Source organism: Hyposmocoma kahamanoa, unplaced genomic scaffold, assembly GCF_003589595.1.
Source record: "Hyposmocoma kahamanoa isolate Upper Pololo Valley unplaced genomic scaffold, ASM358959v1 95, whole genome shotgun sequence".
NCBI lineage: Eukaryota > Metazoa > Arthropoda > Insecta > Lepidoptera > Cosmopterigidae > Hyposmocoma > Hyposmocoma kahamanoa.
In genome coordinates this window covers 6,364,671-6,371,684 of record NW_020654972.1, presented here as the reverse complement: position 1 = coordinate 6,371,684, position 7,014 = coordinate 6,364,671, and positions in this window count along the sequence as shown.

Sequence of the window (7,014 nt, the reverse complement as noted above, 5' to 3'; positions counted from 1 at the left end):
ACTCAACATTTTCTTTTTTTATTTATTTAAGGGCACAAAACAGAGAGTTGTGGAGAAAGGGGAGGGAGGCCTTTGCTCAGCAGTGGGACAGTATAGGCTCATAATAATAATAATAAGGGCTTTGATCATTATTGTACTTGTCAGCCCCATTAGAATAACAATACTTCAAGAAAACACTTAATAAAATTCAGACAGATGAATCCAAATACTACCTAACCAAACGCGAAAAAAAATTTGTACCAGTTGACCTTTATTTCTTTTTTGTTTATTATTTTTATATTGTTATTTAGTCAAGCCTTCCGGTAGAAGACGATTAATTCCAATGCTCCGTATTTATCACGTGTACTGTATAGAGGCCTAAGCATCCGTACAGAGAGATTGATTATACTGTACAAGCAAAAAGTATAAAACGAGAATCTTGATCAACAACCATTTTAGAAAGAGCTTTGATAATTTTTTAAAACAAATTTTTCTGACAGCTTAAATTTGTTTGAAGAAAATATATATTATTGGGGAATTAAAAGTGCTTTTATTTTTACTTTAATACAATAAATTGAGCCTTAATGACGTGTCGTAGCTCTGTTTATAATAGTCCTGGTATAGACGAGCAAGAATCGCCTCGGGCAAAGTCCGATAGAAAATTATTAAGAAAATTAAATGATCTACCGTATGGCCGGTCCACAGATATGCCAATTATTGATACCATCTCGAAAAGGCGGTGCGGTGAAAAATGTGTTGGCAGCTTAGTTGCATGTTGGCATTTATAAATAGTTTATTTATTCCTTTATAGTCTTAAGGAGATTTAGAAAAACTACTTAAGACACGTATCTGGTGATTTCTGTCAACCTACACTATACATCGCACCTCCGGTGAAAAAGTGACTAAACTCACATTTGTAAAATTTACAGAAAACGAATGAAAAGTTTTGTGTTTATTGAGCGTATTTGACGACCACTGTGGTGGAGCAGCTTGCACACCGGTTTTCATAGTGTTACCATCTCTGATTTCCCGGGTTCGATCCCCAGATGTAGAAAAACTAACTTTTCCATATTGTCTCGGGTCTGGGTGTTTCTCATTTCCATAATGCAATTGCTTTAGTTACTTACTATGGAATCACAGTAACATATAAAGGACTTTTAGAAATACAGGATGTATGACTTTGACTTATAAAATTATTGTACCCAATTTATTAGTGATATACATTGACTTACAATTATATGGACGTCGGGTCCGCGCTAAAAAGTGTCAGAACTTATAGGGCGTTAAAGTCGTATACAGAGCGTCATTCACGCTTTAGTCTTCGTTTGTTCGACTGACAGCGAAGCAAGCAAAATTAGACAGTACTGTGCGATGAGATTACAATTTAAATTCAACGTTTTAGCTTTTTCATATTCCTTTACATGTCGTTTCGTCTATTGTCGTGACGTTTAAATAGGTTGACTTGGGAAATTTTTTTCGTGGTTTTTGTGTTAGACCCGTCGTCCATTTATTTGTAAGTCAATGGTGATATATAAAATAGAAACTATTATGTGGTGTCGTCTAATAATATAATCTTAAATGCAAACTATTGCTATAAATATTGCGCCCGCCATGAAAAAAATTAAAGAATATATATAAGTTCCGGTTTTTCAGTATAAATTGCATTTTTTAAATGGTTTGGTATCACAATTTTACGCCGGTGTGATGTTATTCTAACCGCGACAAGGTGCTGGTGGCCACCTAATCGGTTACCCATTAAAAATGATGATCATAGTTCACCACCACACTCAAAGCATGTGGTTTGCGATAACTCCTTTTCTCTTATTTCAAGAAGTATTTTTACTTCTACAACCAAATAATAATCTTACCTTAATAAAAGATTTCAAACCACGCTGGGAATTGAACCTTAAAATTTGCACTTACAATGTTGTGCTAAACAGTTAGCAAGCTGTGATATCTGTATCACAGCTTGCAAATAAAATATGAAACAATCTTTTTAAAAATACCACATATCGCACCCTCAAAAACAAACTCGCAAACTAATATTTGGAAAACTGACGAAATAGAATTAACAAAAAACAACATTCGTGGCACCTGCAATTTGGTGTGTGAAAAATATGATTTTGATATGAAAAGCGACACAATTGTTTTACTACATACATTTTTTTTAAAATTACGTTGTCCGTTTCACAAAAAAGTCACTTTATTGTTGAGGGTGTGATAAATACACCAAAAATAATGAGTGGATCATTGAAGAAGACGAGCTAATTTAAAAGGTACACAGCAAAACAAAACATTAAGTTGTGTAACAAACTATTTTATATAATACTTTTCTTAGCAACTTCGCATGTAATTCCCTAAAAACCCGCTACATGCTATTGACCCATTTTACTTAAATTTTGCATAGCGATGTTTAGATTCTTCCTGGAATGGACTACCTCGATCGAATTTTGATTTTGTGAGATAAACATTGGTACTATTGACTCGTTGCTAGAAGTTGTCCTTGTGGGAAGTGCTGCCTGGACCTATCTGATAGTTTAAATTTTTGTATTGCCACCTTAGTAGCACCGGTTAAAGTTAACCTAGCAGTTTTTATTAATATGCTCCTAGTTCTGTTTAAAAGATTAAACAGAACTAGGAGCATTGAACTGGAAGAATTTTTACTCAAACTGGTGACGTCATTCAAGCGTTAAAGAACTCACTCTATGATCGGACAATATTTCGATAACTCCCGCGTAAATTTTTATAAGTCACAAAATAGCATTTTAGTACTTAAAAGTAAAGAAAGTTTAGTGTCATGTTTACTTTCAAACATGGAACCTATAATATACGTAAAAAAGGAATATTTAAATTAAAAATCAAAAAATGGTATTTTGTGGCATACTTACGTGTGAGGCATCAATTTTTCATGGGATAGGCATCGTCTTATAACTGATCTTTGCCATGGCTATACTATGCATCTAGTTATTTACAGTAAATTACACTTCAGACCTTTTATACAAGCCCGCGTATAAATGTCGCCATACATAATAAATACCATATTTATTCCTCCATTGGTTTTAATGCTAATAGTAATTGATTCTGCGTTATAAACGTAAAGTGCTGTATACTTATGTTACGTGCTTGAATGCTAAAACAGGTCGTTGAGTTTGTAGGAAATAGTGTTTGAATTAATGAGCATGTTAAAATGTTATTACATTTATGTGCTTTGGGTACGACGACGCGTAAATTTAATGGAAATTTGCTTCAAAGTATATTTACTGTAGTGTAAGATGTTTATAAATTAAAGTTGCGTAGAAAGGCTTGATGTCTCCAATTTCGTTTGTTAAAGCTATCAATTATCCTAGTTCGATTAATTAGAAGTCAATTATTGCTTCCAAATACAATTTCTCTTTAATTTGTTTGTTCTATTGACATACAACACAGTTCCAAAAAATAAGACATTATTTTATCATTGTCGTGCGCACTAGATTGATTTTCCATGTAATAGTAGAGTCAGGAAATATGATAAATCATTCGTACCAAATAACTGTTACTTGTTTGGCGATCTCAAATATTTGGGCCTAAAACCACTTAATGTGTATGACTCCATACCGATAGCCGACCGTCTCCAGCTACTTGGAATGGACCTGTCGTCCAATCTGAACTTCGGCAGATACATTGAATCCATGGCCAAAAATGCAACCAGGAAGCTTGGCATCCTTTCCAGGGTGAGGCGTTACTTCACACCGGGACAGTTGCTTCAGCTGTACCAAGCACAAGTCCGGTCGTGTCTGGAGTACTGTTGCCACCTCTGGGATGGCTCTGCTACATATCAACTGGCCACCTTGGATTCAATTGACAAGTGTGCCAAGAGGCTTATAGGTGACTCGGAATTAGTAGAGGTGAAACTGCACAGCCTTGAACACCGCCGTAAAGTTGCCTGCTTATCGGTATTTTACAGGATATATCACGGAGAGTGTGCGATGGAATTACACGATTTAATTCCGCCTTCCCCTTTCCATCACCGGGGTACTAGGCGTAGACTTGGCTTCCACCCCTATGTTGTGGATATTACAAAGATTCGCACGAAGCGTTACGCTTCCACATTTATGTGGCGAACGGCTATGGAGTGGAATTCCCTGCCTGCAGACTTGTTCCCTGAACGTTATAACTTGGACCTTCTCAAGGTGAGAGTGAATAGGCATTATCTAGGTGTGCATGCTCCAACGTCGACCACATCGTCACTTTCCATCAGGTCAAATGCACAGTTACATTAGAATAAAAAAAAGACTCGACAATCCAATTTATATAACATCAGATATGTTTTATAGAATATACAACACATCCAAAGACCAACTTGTTTACCAATTATATATTGGCTCTAAATGTAATCATTTCTTTATGATATCAAGTGACGGAATGAACAAGTCGTGCGTCTTGTAGTAAGCGACACGTTTATCCATATTAGTTACAGTGCCACTCAAGATTTAAGGCGAACTAAAAATACACCGATCACCCTGAGGGATGAAGATGACAAGTACCATATGCCTATAGTTTCAACAGCATCTTTACCCGTCAAAACCGGAACATAACATTACTGCTTGATGACAGAAATAGGTAGGGTGACAGTACTTTCCTGGATAGACTTTTCTACTAAAAGGGCTTTACTGCTTGTAATACAATTTGCTTATCTATGAAATTTAAAGGCTATATAATAGCTGTATTGAGTTTATAAATTCAAGTAAATGAACACCAAAGTAACAGTCTTTCAAAAGGCATAATAAAGTAATTCGCTTGCAGGTCCCATCGTAGTTTTTGTGACGGACCGAGTGTCAGCAGAGGCGATGGGTTTTGTTGCTTACGTGCCTGCCGCCATCACGATGCCGGTAAAAAATAAATAGCCTGACGGGTCAGGTGTTGAAAGAGCATTTTCGGGGACGTTGCACGGTTGCACTCTTTTTTTGGACATTTCTGTCCATTAAGTGGCAGAATCTAAGTCTGAACACGTTTTAGATGAAACTCGGTTTGGTGCTTTAATTAACGCCACCATTTTCTAAGAAGATGTTAGTGTGGAACATGAAAAATTCATAGGTTCGATTTTTAAACTTAGCAGTGGACTTTTTTGTCTAAGTCCATGTTTACATCATAGTGAGCTAAATTGGCCCAATATTTTGTATTGAGGATTGGCGTATTGAGGATGTCACACTTATCCCAAGTGTCGTGAAAAACCTTCAACATGGAGGTTTCATCACGATGTATTTCTTTGCGTTTAACAGGAGGTATACTGCCCTCCTTGTCATAAACAACAATATCGACTGTGAACTCGCAGTCGGTACTATCTCGTAACAATATATCTAAAGTGCTAACTAAAATACCTCACACGTAAATAGGTTTTAAATATTTTTTATTACACATACATTACGTATTTTTATTTAATAAACAAGATGCTATATAAATGACGCAAAACAATTTTTTTCTTCATCGTGTAAAGTTGTCAAAATTGAGATGTACCGCTTGCCTGTTGCTTTGAGATATTGGATTTTGCTTAACAATAAAACTGAAACTAAATAAAATATAAAAAAGCGCTTAAAGGGGGATATAGACCTCGTTTTAATTCCAGATATGTTAATAACTAAATTTTGCTATAACTTTAGTTTTCGTTTAATTTTATTACGTTGTTTATGATGAGGACGGCAGTATTGTTAGTAAGAGAAATAGCGTCTTCCACTGGTATAAATTTGTATGGACATCTTGGTACTTGGTGTAACGGGCTAGTGTCCGCAACTCGACGTCAAGGCGCCTATTTTGCGTGTGGTATGGACATTTAGTATGCGACAGCTGTTCCTTAGCAAAAGACAATCTCATTGTAGTTGAAAACACTGTGAGTGAAATGCAATTTGTCTTTATAAAAGTTACTTTGAAAACCTTACATGACTACATACGAAATTATTTAGTAATGAAATATTATGTTGTTGGCGTTGTAAGTAGAATATAGTAATTAATATACTTATCACAAAATTATATATCACAAGGTAAATCGGTTTTTAACGTATCTAGAGGTGTACCGTCATCAGCACAATTTTGTGCGACACGAATTTTGTTTTTGTGCATTTTATATTTAATCATCCCGAGATGTAAGGGGAGGAATTAATAATAATAATAAGTAGTTTGCACATCGGTTTTCTTGCTGTCGCCATTTCTGAGGTCTCGGGATCGATCCCCGGCGGGGTCAATGTAAAAAACTTTTCTATATTGTCTCGGACCCGAGTGTTTGTGGAACTGTCGTTATTTCCGATTTCCATAACACAGGTGCTTTTGTTACTTACTTTGGGATCTGAGCAACGTATATGGTGTTGTCTAAAATACTTACTTTGTATTTACGTTATGGCTTCAAGCAAAATCATAATAAACCATTTGGACCCGACTCTCAAAACAGTCGTATAATATGTTCTGAGGCCGCTACACGACCTCAACAATCCCACCTCTGCTACCAATTCAATAATCAAACAAAATCCCTAGTCACGCGCAGGAAGCACGATCTGCTCACACGCATCGCAAGCCGAGTGAAGTTTAGTCAATTGTTACTGATTATTATGTAATACGAATTTTTTTATTCTTTTTTTTTATGTATAAAAACTTTGGGGTTTTTATTGTGTTAATAACGTCATAGTTATGAGTTTGATATTTCAAAAGTAATCATATAATAATATTTTATGTCAGCTTTGTTCCTATTTTAGAATCGTACGTACCTATCTAATATTAATATTATATAACCGTGCCCAGTGGGGACATTCGCTGCTTTTCAAGAATATGTTCTCGAAAATCTTATAACACAGCTGCATTCAGAATATGCTAAATTTTATTGACAAACATGAGCTTTTTATTGGTCGAAATAAGTAAATGACAACATGGATCGATGTATGTTTCGTCAGCTTTAGATATTAGATTTGCTTCAGTTGTTTTTAGACCATCTTCTTGACGAATTTGCCGATTTTGAGATGGGTCATCATTTACTTATTTAAGATCCAGCTTGTCGGTGTAGCCTCCTCCACA